We start from the raw sequence: 16,926 nt of genomic DNA, 5'->3' as shown, positions 1-16,926 counted from the left end.
CAAACGCGTTAACACATCTGCGATTGATCGACGCCGTTTTCTCTCTGACGTCTCACGCCAAACCGGCGTAAAAAATGTATCACATTTAATAAATTTCATTCAACATAAACCTTTTGCGCACCGGGAGAGCCTGGAGAAAAAAACTTCGCGAAACGACTTTGAAAAGTTTCCATCGCCTTCGCCAATCCGAATCCACCGCGTCGCGAACGCTCCCACGCATCACGAAAGGCCGCAACCGCTCCCGAATCATATTTTGCACCTGCGATTGCTCCCTCGGTGCCTTGAATAAATACTAAAAGTCTACCTGATGTGCACAATTCCCAGGGCGACTTTAAATACATTTTTCAGCCGCGCGGTGTGCACCACATCGGGTCAGCCACCTGAAGTTCGAGTTTGCGTATTTACCGAAAACGGTTACTATTAGGCCACTCGGGCACAACTAGACGCTCGGACTCGAACTGGAACCGGTTGCCCTAGGTAGGTACGAGTACTCGCGACGTCCGAGACGAATAAAAGCTTTATTCGAGCGAAATCTATGAGTGTGCGATTTCATTCCCATGTATGAAAAATTGAAATCCAACACTTGTATCGCGCGCGCCGTGATTTATCGCCAAGAAACGAGCTTTTTTCATTTCGCTCGCGTTTTATCGCCGATGACATCTATTTTTTATATGGACTGGAAATTGGGTAGCGGCGGATCGAAATATAGATGTAAATAAACAATGTGGGGAGACGGTATCGTGTAAAAAGATGGGTTGAAATATCAAAACAATCCAAAACTGGGCTGAAGTGAAAAGAAAGCACGAAAACCCAAAGAAGAAAAAAACAGTTTACGCATGAATACATTCGATGAATTCTGGCGATATGGTCACATAAAGAAAATCCACTTTCAATAAATATCCAATTGTGCAAATTTCTATAAAACCCCGAAAAGGATTGAATAATCGTTGAGAAACCAGTCAAGTCTCTAAAAATGTATTTTAAAAATTTTTGACAAGCGATACAATTGCATTAGACGTTGCGGAATAATGAAAAACCACCGCAGAATACTCTCAGAATCTATTTGACCTTATTCAGAAGACCTCTATTCATTTCTGTGGTTATTATTACTTCACTTGTCCGCAAAGTCGGCCGGCTATCCCATTAAAACATTCTTGCTCGGCTTATTTACGTAACAACGCACTTGAAAGTAAACACGTTCAATGTACAGGGACAATGCGCGGATCACTGGTGAGTGTGCACTCGCCAAACAATGCCGCTTAAGTGATAATCGCAAATCGCTTTCCGAATCTACCGAATCCAGTTGTCGTAATCGGAGGGCGGAAGGCACGCCGCACTCGAAGACGCTTCAAAAACTTTGCAACCATGTACCTTCTGCTTTAATCGCATTACGCTGCAGAATGCATTTTTGTGTAGATGCACTGCGCCGGAAAATTCAACCATCTCGGCGTTTCTTTCAGTTTTGCCAATTTGCTGAGCGATCTGCTAAATGAATCCGCATTTTTATCCTGCTTTCAATTAAATTATATCGGTACCTATGCTTTGACTTGGCGTACATGTATCGACCATATGATTTTATATGCTTTTTATCACTTTTGGCGCGTAAAATGTTTAAATTTGTTCGGATGCGATTAACCTAAGTTCCATATTGTTGTAAGCCGTCCAACAATCACAATGCATCGCCGCGTTGTTCCATTCTTTGCACGTTAATAAAGATAAATCTGTGCAGCGCTTAGCGCTCGTCGTCGCCGGCAAATCTCTCCGCTATTCCTGCCAACACTTGTTTCATAGCACAAACACATCAGAAGATAATACATAATGCAAATAACTTTAATGCACCTCCGTCGGCGCAGAGAATGGAAAAATGTTTGGCGTCGGAAATTGACTTGCGCGATGATAGAGCTGTCATCTTTAATTCAGATGCATGGACGCCACCGAAAATGTGTCCACCGACCTAGTTTCGCATCATCGAAATAATCCAACATCGTGTTTGTTTCCATCCGTCGTGCCGAGGGTGGCGGCCCGAATGGAAGAAAAACATCAAACGAACTAGGTGCGCGCGTCTTATGACGCATAATAATTCACACATCATAAAGTTTCGCATCGGCCGTAAACGAATTCGAAGTCAAGAATTCGCTCGAACAATAGCGTGACACGACGCTTTTGGCAACTCAATGCATAATGAAGAACGACGACCGACCGCCCCGACTGCTGTTTGCAGTATTTAGCACGTTTTAAGTGACTGCGGCGCACAATAAACGTTTTTCACCTTTTGTGCGCTTAGAAACACGTCGCATCAGTTTCATTCGAGGCAAATCTAACCGTGCGTGCGATGATTAAGACGGACGAGAGTTTAACACGTTTTAAAGATCGTTTCTGGTGACTTGGATTTTTTTTACATGCGGAATTGTGAATGAAACTGCACCTAAAAACGACAGAAACGAAAATTTATGGAAATATTTACGGTTTTTGTGTGGAATTACGGCATTCAATGGCGTTTGGAAACATCAGAAATGAAATTTTTATTCGGCTAACGTTTTACAAATGACTGCCAAACATATAGAGCCATTCATGCAACAATATGAATTTGAATAAACGCGTATATTCACGTATAGAGACATTATCCTGCATGGTCAGAGGTTTTTTTTTCTGCACGCTTCGATGCCTACGAGGGTCGAATTCACATCCGAATTAATTTCGACAGGTTTTGATTTTTTGTTTCGTTAATTGCAGTCTCTCGTACGGGGCGCACACAACCAGCACTTAGGCGTCCGCCTCCGATTCGGCATTCTTTTAATAACTATGATCGAATTCGAGCGCGTTTAGAGTGCGGGCCCCGATGTTTCTCATCGCTATTTTGTGCAATGTTGGACGGTTTTTTGTTCCGTCCGCGCTCGATACGCCTAACCGTCTATCATTCACTTCGTTACGGCGTTTTTTCGCTTTCTTCCATCCACCATGACCCATGTGTAGCCGCGCATACCTCTAATATTGTAAAGTCGCGCCGGCGAAAACAATGGGGTAACGTTGACAGACAAATTATATCATTGAGCGTGGAATGTAGTGCGCAGACGAGTTTGATTGATGCGCGCATTCGGAAGGTTGTGTCGGATGTGCAGGCGCTCTTCTTATTCAGATGTGCACACCGCGGAACACAACAGCGAGCGCATTCTCGGCCGGATTTTGTAAGTTTTAATAGATTTCAGCAGCGGACACCACCGGTGTATGAATTTTGCATGCCTTTGCTGTCAGTTCCAGTCGGAAAATGGTGAAATTTCGAGTTTATTTTCAACTGGCGCGAAAAAGTTGCACCAGCAAAATATGCTCAACTAATTTGCACCAGCAATTAATTATTTTTCCCGTTCACAAACACGAAACCAAACAAAACCTATCGGAGCACGTTCGGGCGTCGCTCAATCGTGAAAATCAATAAATAATCAACAGCACATTATCCGTTACATATTTACGTTTTTATTTACAAACCGATTTTTTAATACATAAAAAGAAAAAAAAAGGCGCCGTAAAATTTGAGCTTTGTAATTTGAAACAGGGAACGAAACGCATAAAAATCCGTCGACATAAGGAAACCATTCATTTGAACTCATTTATTTCAGCACACAGCCGCTTCTTTGACGTGAAACATTTAAGGAACCCCACATTTAAAAACCCTAAAAACCATTTACACACGAATGCGTCATTATAATCACGACGTATGCGTATATCCCCGATTCCATGGAAACTCCTCGAAGACTGTTTCACTCTGCGAGTGGGTTTTCTAAAGCTGCGCATATACGTATACCCTTTCTCTGAATTATTGCCATAAATGGTAAATATCAGGCTGTAAAAGCTTTCGAGCTGCGAGTGCGGGGCGGTCGGGAATGCGTGAGTGAATTTCAGGGATCGTAAGATTCAGAAGTCGGCGTCTTCGCGTTCAGCGAGAATCGCCGCAAAGGCCACACATATTTATCTCTATCTGAAACGTTGCTATCGCGACACACAGAGCGGAGAACCGCCCGTCGTTTGTTCCTCACTTCTTCTTCTTCCTCGAGTCGACTGCTAAACGCATTCATATTCATGTTTAGTTTTCGGTAATTTCGGGCCATTCGTCGCGCCGACAGAGACCCGCACCGCACGCATGATGTTTCTAAATGTACTTGTTGAGATTATTACCGAGATTTACCGATGCGAAGATAACGCCGGCCAAAACGACGGCTAAAAGAGTTATAAACCAGGCACACCTGTTTCGGGCAACACTTTGTCTGCATACGTGCACTTCTGGGTAAAATGATAAAGACATTCTTCAGTTTTATCTGTTTTCAGTTTATGCTTTCAAACTTCCAAGCGCGTTTTTTTCGCTTCGATGTGGTTTTAAAGAGTTTTGTGTAACAAAAATGACGGTTTTACGAGCCGGTGAAAAGTTGTCCTATGCTATGAGTTGCGGTATAAATATTGAACATATACACAAGGTACTAGATGAAATTAACCCTGAATTCCATATTGTATACAATAATTGTTTGTTTGATGGCTGGTATGTGCTCCAAATTGGCTGAAAGAATTTTTCGAAATCCATAAATCCTTCAAACGCCGCTCTTAAAAATGTAAACGCAGAGAACAAAAAACGAACACGCAGGGATTAATAAGATAAAGAAAGCAGAGAATAACAGAGAACAGCCAACGAATAAAGCATAAGTTTTCGTGAATGTTGGGCCCGAGCCTTTGAAGACTATTTGAAGTGAGCCGCCCCGAGGCAACCGAAATTTAGCCTTCCATTTGGTGTTTTGGCCCGTTTTTGATGATTTAAGTGTTTGTAAATTCCACCCCAATTCAAGTAAACGCTATATTAAAGCCATTCTCTTAATGCCGTAATAACAATACTTTGCAGTCATTTTTTAAAACGCGCATTTGGGCTTTAGGTAAAATTTTATCCCGAAAAAAAAAAATGTTAACACGTCAAACAGATGTTCGATTAATATCAGCACGTGTGTAGCGTAATTTTATGTCGGATTTCTTCGACCAAATGCATTTATATTAATATTTCGGTGATAAATCAGCGGAATAATTGCATTTCGATGCATATCATGAATTAATTACACGTTTATTACACACATTAATTGCGAAATCGCATATCTACAGATAATTGCACGGAAATTGATTATCGGTGCGGATTTTCATTAAAGTTCTAATCGTGAGTTCTAAAAATCATGCTGATTGTTGTTCCCCAAACGCACTGAGCACACTTTACGACGCTGGACAATGATTCGAAAATAACGCGCTCGTATAATAAATTGATGCTTTTTGTGCACCGTCACATTGTTCGCGGCGCAGGCCTGGCATGTCGGCATACGAATGCGCGAAATGGATGGGCGACAAATAATAAAATTGAATTATGTCTCGAACGTTTGTCATCGACTTACGAGTTTCGCGAGTAACCGGTTGCCATTGAAATATCCCTCCGGCTTGTTTTTCGGTCGGCGCTGCGATGAAACAATGCCGGGCAGCATCGCAAAAAAATATCTCCGCGCCTCGTACTACCTTCGCTCGCATTAAAGTATTAAGTTAAGATGTTTATGATGTATGAGATATGAACAGACAATACGTTTATGATAATTTTACGCGCGGCGAATTCTCCGAACCACGGCCGCAAAAATGCCGATGAAGTGACGAAGAGTTAGTTATTCATTCCATTCGACTATTCCAAGGTGAAAAACTGGGCGACAATCGAATTATACGATTCATAGACAATCAAATATTAAACAAAACAACATGTGATGTGGCTGTGTGCACGTACAGCTGTACGAAATAAATTATAGGTTCGTGGTTTCTAACGAATTTGATGAAACTGGTGTGCAATTATGAAATTAAACCCCACATCAATGTCGTGAGTTAATCGATGGTTTTTCGTATGTAGGTACCTGTTGCCTTTATCTAAGAATGTGTTTCAATGCAGGCGTAGCGAAAGAAATCGCTTATTAAATCATTAATCGTCAATTAACGCTAGACGAAGTAATAATGGCAATTCACACGATGACATCGTCGATTGTAGACAACAATTCAATGCACAATTGCATTGTCTTCGATTTACGGCTGATCGACTAGGATTTAATTAATTAATTGTTCAATTAATTCTTTAATCGACCTCAATGCGCATTGCATCACACTTGGTTCGATGGCGGCGTTGTTGGTATGTCTCGTTACGTCCTTGTTCATCGATTTATCGCTGGTGTTTTCATCCGCTTCAACTCGGTAAAATATTTAATTGGTTAATTGAGTAAGTTAATTGAATCTCGAGTGTTTCGTTGTGTTTTTTTTTTGTTTGTCGGTGGTTGCCGGTGGGGTTGAAATCTGTATCGATATTTTTCAGCTTGGATAAACACAAGCCGTGCGCTGGCTGGTCGGGAAAGAGTTGAAGTATTGAAGAGACAAGCGCATTTTCATCGATTCCGTCATACTTGATTGCTTTCTTAATTCCCCAATGCACTCATGCTCTCCAATAATACGCAGCCAATAATAGCAACATTGCAATATCTTTAATGTTTGAATTCAATCAAATCTGCTATTGCAACGTGAGTGTTTGATACTTATACCGCAACTCAAAGCATAGGCTAGGCTACTCCAATATAACAAAAGCCATCACTTTAATCATATCATGTGATTCTCTGACTGTTGTTGTTGTATCTCGTAAACTAAAAGAGATAAATAGGATCTGATCGCAACGTCTTAATATACGGACTATTCTCCATAAGATATGACAGTTAAAAGGGAAATCTGAGAGATAAAATTTTAATTCTTAAGAAAAAATTGCCAAGGGGGTGCTTGATAATTTTTTTCGACGATTTCCAATAATTAATATCTCCTAAACTAAAAGAGTTAGCTACCAACGAATTGCTGATTATGAAAGATTGGAAGATTCTCTATCAGATAAAAATATAAAATAATTATATTTCCTACAGTAAAAGGTCGAAAAACGCGACTAAAAGTGCTAAAAAGTGACATTTTGCAATTTTTGTCGGTTTTCTTCAATCGCGAATATCTCGTAAACTAAAAGAGATAATTAAGATCTGATCGCAGCGTCTTAATCTACGGACTATTCTCTATAAGATAGGATAGTTAAAACGGAAATCTGAGAGATGAAATTTTAATTCTTAAGAAAAAATTGCCAAGGGGGGGTGCTTGATACTTTTTCGAGGATTTTCGATAATTCATATCTCGTAAACTAAAAGCGCTAGCATCCAACGAATTGCTGATTATGAAAGATTGGAAAATTCTCTATCAGATAAAAATATAAAATAATTATATTTTCAATAGGAAAAGGTCGAAAAACGCTACTAAAAGTGCTAAAAGTGACATTTTGCAATTTTTGTCCATTTTCTTCAATCGCGAATATCTCGTAAACTAAAAGAGATAAATAAGATCTGATCGAAGCGTCTTAATCTACCGACTATTCTCTATAAGATAGGATAGTTAAAACGGAAATCTGAGAGATTAAATTTTCATTCTTAAGAAAAAATTGCCAAGGGGGTGCTTGATACTTTTTGCGAGGATTTTCGATAATTCATATCTCGCAAACTAAAAGCGCTAGAATCCAACGAATTGCTGATTATGAAAGATTGGAAAATTCTCTATCAGATAAAAATATAAAATAATTATATTTTCAATAGGAAAAGGTCGAAAAACGCTACTAAAAGTGCTAAAAGTGACATTTTGCAATTTTTGCCCATTTTATTCAATCGCGAATATCTCGTAAACTAAAAGAGATAATTAGGATCTGATCGCAGCGTCTTAATCTACGGACTATTCCCTATAAGATAAGATAGTTAAAACGGAAATCTGTGAGATAAAATTTTCATTCTTAAGAAAAAATTGCCAAGGGGTGCTTGATACTTTTTTCGGGGATAATTCATATCTCGTAAAGCGCTAGAATCCCACGAATACTTTTTAAAATAATTATATTTTCGAAAAGGTCGATTTTAAAAGGGACATTTTGCATAATTATCTCGTATATCTCGAAGCGTCTTAAACCGACTAAAAGATAGGATAGTTAAAACGGAAATCTAGAGATTAAATTTTCATTCTTAAGAAAAAATTGCCACGATACTTGCTGATTATGAAAGCGCTATTGCTGAAAATTGGAAAATTCTCTCTATCAGATAAAAACTATAAAAGTAATTATATTTTATTCAATCGCGAATATCAATAGAGAAAAGGTCGAAAATCTACGGACTATTCCCTATAAGATAAGATAGTTAAAACGGAAATCTGTGAGATAAAATTTTCATTCTTAAGAAAAAATTGCCAAGGGGGTGCTTGATACTTTTTTCGAGGATTTTCGATAATTCATATCTCGTAAAGTAAAAGCGCTAGAATCCCACGAATTGCTGATTATGAAAGATTGGAAAATTCTCTATCAGATAAAAATATAAAATAATTATATTTTCAATAGGAAAAGGTCGAAAACGCTACTAAAAAAATTAAAAGGGACATTTTGCAATTTTTGTCCATTTTCTTCAATCGCGAATATCTCGTAAACTAAAAGAGATAAATAAGATCTGATCGAAGCGTCTTAATCTACGGACTATTTTCTATAAGATATGATAGTTAAAATGGAAATCTGAGAGATAAAATTTTAATTCTTAAGAACAAAATTGCTAAGGGGGGGTGCTTGATACTTTTTTTCGAGGATTTTCGATAATTCATATCACGTAAACTAAAAGCGCTAGAATCCAACGAATTGCTGATTATGAAAGATTGGAAAATTCCTTATCAGATAAAAATATAAAATAATTATATTTTCGATAGGAAAAGGTCGAAAAACGCTACTAAAAGTGCTAAAAAGTGACATTTTGCAATTTTTGTCAATTTTCTTCAATCGCGAATATCTCGTAAACGAAAACAGATAAATAAGATCTGATCGTAGCGTCTTAATCTACGGACTATTCTCTATCAAATAAGCTAGTTATATTGGATATCTAATAGATGAAATTTTAATTTATATGAAAAAATAGTTCTGAAGGTTTCACTTCAACCGCGTGTGAACTGCACACATGATTTTTTTTGTAGGTTTATTCCACTGGTCAGTTTGATTTTTCTTTCCGACGACGACGACACGCTCGTTGCCCGCGTCTCTTTTGATGCGTAAAATCGATATGCTCATATGTACATCTATTTATACGCGCGCGCCGGCCTCATATGTGACGAGCGTACGTAATTCACATACAAACGGCATCGCGATGATAAAAGCGCTCGTTTTCGCGCGCGCATTATGCCCATCTTCACTTCGTTCCAGCTCGAAAGCGCGCGGCGCGCTCGAAGATTCAGCGGCACGACGCGCGACGGTTACAGTTCATAAGCGACAGTCGCGTTGTCACATACTTTTTTACTCCTTATCTCCGTTGTCCTTATATCTGTTTAGTTTTATTCTCTTTCGGTTATTTTTAGCTGCCGCGCGCATACTCGACGCATACCGAATGTTCCGTATACGCTCGGATCTGATAACGACAGGGCTTTCATACCCATCATATTTTTCTACACTCACATGCGTTTCTTTGATCAATTCATGGACGTCTTTTTAATGTTTAAGAAGCACATTATTCACCAACGACTAGAATAAGTATCAAACATCCTGTAGAGTGTTGTTTTGCGTTGTTTTCCACGTCGGAAAAAAACTTGTATCGATTTTAACTCGAGCATACTGTCCGTTTAGGACTGGTGACGAAACGCTGCACTTTAGTTTACACTCGAAATAATTCATAACCTCAACAGTAGCCCCGTAATCGCCATGAAGCACGAAACACGTCGCCGGGTAATCCATATATTATTCGCTATTTTCAGTTTGTATGTGTATGTGTAAAAAATATTTTAATATGTATTTTTATTCGTTTGTGCGCCTACGACTATTTTTAGGCTAAATTTTTCACGTTTGAGGTTATCTAAGGCGTTTCAGGCGGGAGTATGTGGCCACAACCGCATAATATTGTAGTAGACATTCTTGCGATCGCATAAACCTGGCATGCGATGCCAAATTCGTCGAAATTGTGGAATACTCTTTGGAATATAAATCGAAAAGGGACTCGTGACCTACAGGATCATCGATAACATTCCTATGTCTTTCAGAAACTCACTGAAAGCGTAAAGAGTTTCTTGATGCTTCAAACACTTTGTATATGGAAATATCCAAAGACAAATAATATTGTGCATTCCTCAATGCGTCGCCGTCCTAAGAATATGAGAGCTTTCGTGGCTGTTTCTGATCTGAATATATTTCTGGGGGGCGATATTGAGTCATTCGGGAAAAGTGGATTATACTAAGCCGCGCGCCCGTTTTTCAGTTTCAGCGCTGCTCGCGTTTTTGAAAACAAAGTGATGTATTGCGATGTATCGCTTATTCGGGCGCGGATGAATGTAGGATGTGTTGTGTGTGCGGGGGTGTGACGTCTGAGCGGTTCGAGGCGTTGACAAGCGATGCGACATCAAAGCGGCTCTACGCTTCATTATGGTTAATTTCTCTTTTCTCGACGCACGCAGACGCCACTCGTCGTCACCCTCTGCCCCCATCCGGAGAGAGACACATCAAACTCGTCGACGCCGCGGCGAATTCTTTCAGGTTTCGGGCGGCGCAAACGAGCCGCCACCCGCACCAGCTTTACCTCATCATCTTCGGCATCCAGTGCACAATTTACGCCGACTTGATTTCGCAGCCCCGCCGAAACCCCTCCTCCACTGCGCGGCATTTCAATTTTCGTAATTTCCGCTTCACATTACTTAGCCCAGCACGGAGCTTTACTTAGCGCGAGTTACGTAAATAACATCGTTAACAATTACCACCATACCTCTCTTCTCTATCTTCATCTCCACTCAGTTGTGGAGTTACAGAAGAACATTAACATTTCTCCCCGAGTGTGATGAAAAAAACACAGTACGTTTGATGTGGGATTAAGTATTAGGTCCATTCGACACTGGCACGCGCATAGATTACATAAGACTATGAAAACTGCTTTGAGTGGTCCTCGCGAGAGGTAAATTGTAGAAGATTAGAGCGTCGACACAGACCAGTCTCATCCCTCATGGGACGACCATAGGAAACACTGCGAATATGGGATTATTCTCTTGAACATATTATAATACCCCCTCGGCTGGCTTTCGCCCCTGCACCAGTTTCCCACAGCATCGAATCTCTCTGGGTGCCATCACCGTGTAATTGGATCTCTCGGCGTTCGGAAACATACTGCCTGAGTGAAAAATTGATGCGGGGCTGCAAGTGTAATGCGCAACATCCAAGCACAACAAAACGCACTTGTGAATCTTAGAATCTCACTTCCGCTCGAACAATGCAAGGCCTCTCAGGTTCAACACAAACGTTTTTTTCTCTCCTCCACCTACCAGTATTAAATTTTTACTCCGCAACGCCCTGTAGTCGGGTTAAAAGTGCCAAACTGTTGTACTCTGCGAACTGCTACGTTTCAAAGTGCGCAGGCATTGCAATCGTCCTGCGGCAGGGGAGATTCTATTCCATGAATCATAATCGGACATGAATCTATTCGATTTTCAAATTAAATTCATGCATAAACAATGAGCGTCAAGATACAATTCAGCATTCAACACGCGAATCATTGTAATTTGATTTGGTTCGTGCATTTTCGCTCGAAAACAAAGCAAATAATAATAAACTAACTCGATGGTAATTATAATTTGCGTCTGGTTAGTTTTATATTTCGTTTTAGAATTAATTTTAATGCAACTGTTTTAATTTGCAACGCTTTGTTTTATTTGTCGTGTGTGTTTGTTTGCCTACGATGTGATTCAAAGCGTCCAGTGCGCGTAACCGCCAATTTTCAGTGCGTATTAATTAGCAGTTTTCACAAGGAAAATCGACGATTTAAGCATTGAAAGTGGTACGTATCGATAGGCAATTAATTTATCTTTAATTTGATATATAATTTTCTATTGGCGCTGATCTGATTCGATGGTTTTCTTTTAGATTGTGTTTTGCGTATAACCTGCATCAAGCAAGTGCAGCGCGCGTCCAGCTGATCACCAAAAATCGTAAGTTATGCTGTTTTTATTTCAATAATTTCTGTCTTAAAGTGTTTATAGTGACTTGTCTCGCCCTTTATGAACTATCCACGATCATATTCTATTATGTTGCGACCGAGAGCACAGCGACTCTCGAAGTTATAAAATGGAATCACGTAAATAATTTAATAACAAAAATAGAATAGGCGTTTATTTTCGTAATATAATATAGTTGTACTCGGGCTCGCCGTGAAATGCCATGAGAAAAGCGAGCGCTTTTCCTCCCGTCACGTAATGGAGAAATAGAGACGCACACTGAAATTCGTTACGTTTCAAACATTCGTTCCATTATTTCCATTATGTCATTGCTGTGTCTCGCATAAACCCACGGAATATGCCATTATCCTAGCGATATCCACGTGAAACTGGAACTGAAACTGGAGCGCAAATTATTTAAATTTATATAGAAAATTGGCGAATTAAATCAGTAATGCAGTAATAGGCGGCTCACCTGGCATGGCTTCGAAGCGTCGGGGCCCCCATTCGAGCCGCTCGTTTCTTCCTTTTTTCAATTTATATAATGACCGTTTTGCGATTGTTCGTCTCGCGCGTCCAACGCTCGCTTGTGTTGTGATTATTGAAATGTTTTTTCGAAACGTAGCTAAACGCGCATTGTATGAAAGAAAAAACACAACAACGTGTTGGTGAGTTGATAGTAAATGAAGCAGATAATTAAGTTTATCACTGTTGTTGTCTTGTTGATGTCTCATAAATTTGCAAGAATTCATATTACACACGACGCTCATGTATGTAGGCTGCTGCCTTAGCCGATATAAGGCGAGACACGCCGACGATGGAGCAAAAAGAGTCCGCCAGTATTAGGAAAGCAATAAGTGCCGAATAATGGAAAACTTCCGTATGCCATACGCGCACTCAGATAAATTAGAAAAGTTTTCCTAACAAATAAGCATCGGACGTATCAGACACGCGAATAAAGAAAGTATAAAGTATCCATGGATGGATGGATGGACCGCGCCGCTCGACGAAAATCGATGTCAACGCTGAAATGGCTGGCAACTCCTCAGCGCCGAAATGAAAAGTATGTTTAGAGCGATCAATTGTATCAATGAGTTTTTCTAATTTTGTTTCACTGCTCTTTCTCTAATCGCAATCCGCTGGAACTACGAATAACGTAGAAAGATAACGCCAGCACTATTGATAAATTTGATTTGTTTGAGTTTCATCCGCGGCGCGCATTCAGACTAAGTAATCTTCAAATATCTTGAAAGCTTTTCTTCATCTTATATTCTCTTATTAGCTTCTGTTTTCCATCCGTCTCGTAGCTAAATTTAATAATTCCATTCGTTACCAGATCCAGACGATTCCTATGTATAATTAGCAAGCGTATAAGAATCAATCACAAGTGCAAGGCAATGTACTCCAGTTGCTACAAAGAGGAGTTGTGTTCCCCGAGCGCAGAATTTCTTTGTGCTCGAGTAAACACGCCGTCCAGCCGCGGCGCGCGGTCCAGCATCTTCGAGTGTTGATATTCGCCATAACTATCGTTTTATGCGTCCGCGATGCATCGGCTTCATTACGATAAATCAAATGCTCAACGATGGGCAACGAATAAAAACCGATTATTATTATAACGTTCCCCAGCGTCCGCGATGCACGACTAGTTAATAGCATTGCAACATTCTGCATGCGCGCGGCAACCGGCATCTTCATGCCTCAGTAGGTTTAACTTGACGCGACATGGCGAGTGTTGGTGCATGTGCGACACACAGCGCATACTTTGTGCATCATCGCCAACAAACGCCGGCATTGTTGTGCGTTTGATGAACAGCGCGCGCATGACACCGGCGCGAAATCATATTGCATTAGCGTTGGCGTTTATTCTAATTGGCAATTTTCTCGTCGATGGTGTTTTTGCGCTCGTTACGCGTGCCATTAGGTACTCCACATCGGCGTGCGTGGATTATATTGATGTTTATTGCGGGCCAGCCTCGAGGTCGGCGTGACATTGAAGGAAATGTCGTCGGAATTGGCTGCGACAGTGTTTTTAATGAGGCCACAAGGTAATGAGGGAATTCAGCGGGCGCATACAAAGCGAACGCTCGAGGGAGACACACCGCGATCTGCAAAGAAGACTTCAGCGCGCGTGCATTTATCAGTCAATCAAAAAGCACACGGTCGACGGGCGAAAGAAGCGCAGCGCGGGCACGATTTCAATCGATGCCAAAGCCGGGGTCAACCAGGGGAATGTTAATTGCCGAATTTTCTGGTGGCGGGCGTATAATTGGATTCCGATGTTGTCCTATTAGCGATTGTTCTTTAATCGTTGTTTTTCGGCGGAGGATCAGTACCCTAAGTCCTAATAGGCGCATGTTCGTGAAGCGGGTACAATGGGAAGCGTGCTGCTGCTTGCACACGTCCGGTTTCCTCTCAGTTGCATGCTGCATTCAGTTTTCCCACTGCATACATTCCCCCTTTTCCTCCGGATTTGTTCTGTCTACGTCTACTTTATTTCCAATCTCTTCATCTATGTTATTGGTATCGTTTCGACACTGCTGGGGTGCATCCCGTGCATCCCCAGCGCGCTGAGCAGTTAATTTCACGTGTCCACTTGTTTCCGTGGTATTTCCATGCATCACGCATGGTATGCACCACGCGCGACGCATTGACATGGTATTACGAAATGAGTGGACTGCTATGGGACTTCTGCAGTTATTTATGTGCAATCGGATGTTACTAATGTGCAGGATTTATGTGTGTGAGTGTGATCTATGTTTGGGTTCGTCCTTTTCCATTGATATACTATCCGTACACAGGGCGTTCAATCAATAACAACGGAATAATCACTCGCATCCACCGGAGTCTCCCAGGTGACTATAAAATCACAACCGAAATCATTTCACTGCCTCCGATGTCGTATAACTCCAACCGGCGAGAATCTTGATTGACCTCGTTAAATATTGATGAGTACGAGGTGATCCTGTATGCGGATGACTCGGGTGCATCCTACAAATGTGCATACAAACGATGAAAGTTGAATTTCATGTGAAAATGCCGAACGTGGCTGCTGGGGGGGTTGCGAAATTTATGTCGCATTGGCATTTTCGTTCTGCTTTCTTTGTTCCTTTTGTTATGGTTTAGTTACTGCTGGTGGTACGCTGCTTTTCGATGATTTACAAATTCTGTCCGCAGATTTATGACGCGCGCACAACTGATAAGATTTGATCAATACGTTTTTAAATAGTTAACTTTTGCAAGCGTTTGTAAGCGCGGAGGAATTTTTGGAGCGGATGGTAAATGTTGGTGCAATTGCATTGCATTGATTTATGCCTGCGGTGGGCAAACGCACATGGAAGATGATAAATTGCTAGGCGAGAGTATTCAATTACGCCTTGATTGAGCACTAAAAATGTCGGGCTCGCGCCAACTTGATAAGCCTATGGTGATATGTCGCGACGACGTGATTGCTCGCCGGCGCGCTGCGATCACAATTGAATTGCGCTAATGCAGTCGTCTTCGTTATGATAATGGTTACACATGAATGCCATTGTATCGGCAACAAACGAAAGCGGTGCGGCTTGCCCTGGGATTTTTCCGCGCCGGCTCGAATTTGAATTTCAATTTAATATTCGAATGCTCAAACTTAAGACTGCGAGAATGTAAATGGAAATGCTGGATGTAAATCTATATGTAAATCAGGCTTTCGGTTCACGCACACTCGATTTCTTGCTCTGGCGCTGGTCGCTGATTAAAAGCAACTATGCAAACGAAGAAATGAATGAATAACAGTCAGAAATAAAGACGTAATATGAATACAATGACATTCACCCACATTCGGCCGCTTGTTCTTCATCGAGATGGTTTATCATACACTTATGCGCGCATGTACGGCTTCAACCAACAAATTAACATAGTAACTTCAAGGCGCAGGTCTCCGGGGACAATCGTACCTACTGTTTGTATTGTGGGCAAATAATTCGATTCCCCAAATTGTACAACAACTTGGAGTCAAGTTTGCTCAGCGAATCATTGTTGGGCTCCGGTCGAGCAGAAAAAGAAACGCGGTCGGGGAAAAAGGTCGAACACAAAGCACGACGCAGGAAATAATTGATGGCGAACCTGCGAGGATGCAGCATGCGAGGATAAAATGTTCGATCGAGACGTGCAGATAAACGTTATCGATGCGTTTGCGCGCTCAAGGTACAACAACCAGAGCACACCATCGCCGAGACCCATCAAACCGAGAGCGGCGCATTGCATCGAAGCACGTCGTTCGCCGCTGAGGACTGCTTGCCCTTTACCTCCTCCGCGTCGTGCTATTAGCGCTCTCCATTAGCACTCATCGCTACAAGCGATGCCTCCTTCGACCTGTACTAGTTCCACGTTGGAGGAGAAGAAAAACAACAACTCCCAACACAACCGAGGTGTTGTGTTCGATGCAGTAAATTGGGTTTCAATTTAACTGCCCATTCCCGCGCGCGCGCGCGCGCTGAGAACTTGTTGGTAACGCTCGTGATTTTTATCCCATGTTATAATCGCCGGCCGTATCTTTTCGATTTCGAGCGCATGAATATTGGATGCGTTGTTGTGACGTGACCTCTAGGGAAACCCCCTATATATGGGTGTGTGCGCTGAGTATAGGTCGCAGCGCGTACTGCATCGATAACCTATAATCTATTGACTCTCCCACAAATTTGAGATTACTGGGTACGGAGCGACATATCGAGTGTGTACACACCACCCTACATAACTCCGTAAATATATTTTCAGCCAGACGTGGAGCTGGTGGTTCTGATGATGCCTGCGCAAAAAGAAAAAATGAAACTTTCACGGTGAACAAATCGATACGTTCGGAACACATGTTATCCTCTGCAGCCGGAGTACTAATGACCCGGCTGT

General features: G+C 41.3%; 2 protein-coding genes and 1 long non-coding RNA gene across 5 annotated transcripts in view; 2 read left to right on the top strand and 1 right to left on the bottom strand.

Moving 5' to 3' along the window:
* The window catches only part of LOC135795612 (xaa-Pro dipeptidase-like), a 202,982-nt gene that overhangs the window by 105,492 nt on the left and 80,564 nt on the right, over positions 1–16,926 (bottom strand). The window lies entirely within an intron of this gene.
* The window catches only part of LOC135795534 (uncharacterized), a 191,576-nt gene that overhangs the window by 111,242 nt on the left and 63,408 nt on the right, over positions 1–16,926 (top strand). The window lies entirely within an intron of this gene.
* LOC135795638 (uncharacterized) overlaps positions 11,809–16,926 on the top strand; it is a 34,138-nt gene continuing 29,020 nt past the window's right edge. Inside the window, exons 1-2 of the long non-coding RNA XR_010549105.1 lie at positions 11,809–11,888; positions 11,975–12,039. This is a non-coding gene — a long non-coding RNA (uncharacterized lncRNA). The remainder of the gene's footprint in view (positions 11,889–11,974; positions 12,040–16,926) is intronic.

This window comes from Atheta coriaria, unplaced genomic scaffold (genome assembly GCF_025399875.1).
Source record: "Atheta coriaria isolate IRGN ID8LTWV9N9 unplaced genomic scaffold, Caltech_Dcor_3.1 hic_scaffold_1_pilon, whole genome shotgun sequence".
NCBI classification, from domain to species: Eukaryota; Metazoa; Arthropoda; class Insecta; order Coleoptera; family Staphylinidae; genus Dalotia; species Dalotia coriaria.
The sequence above is the reverse complement of the archived record's forward strand: the minus strand, read 5'-3'. Positions and strand labels throughout refer to the sequence as shown.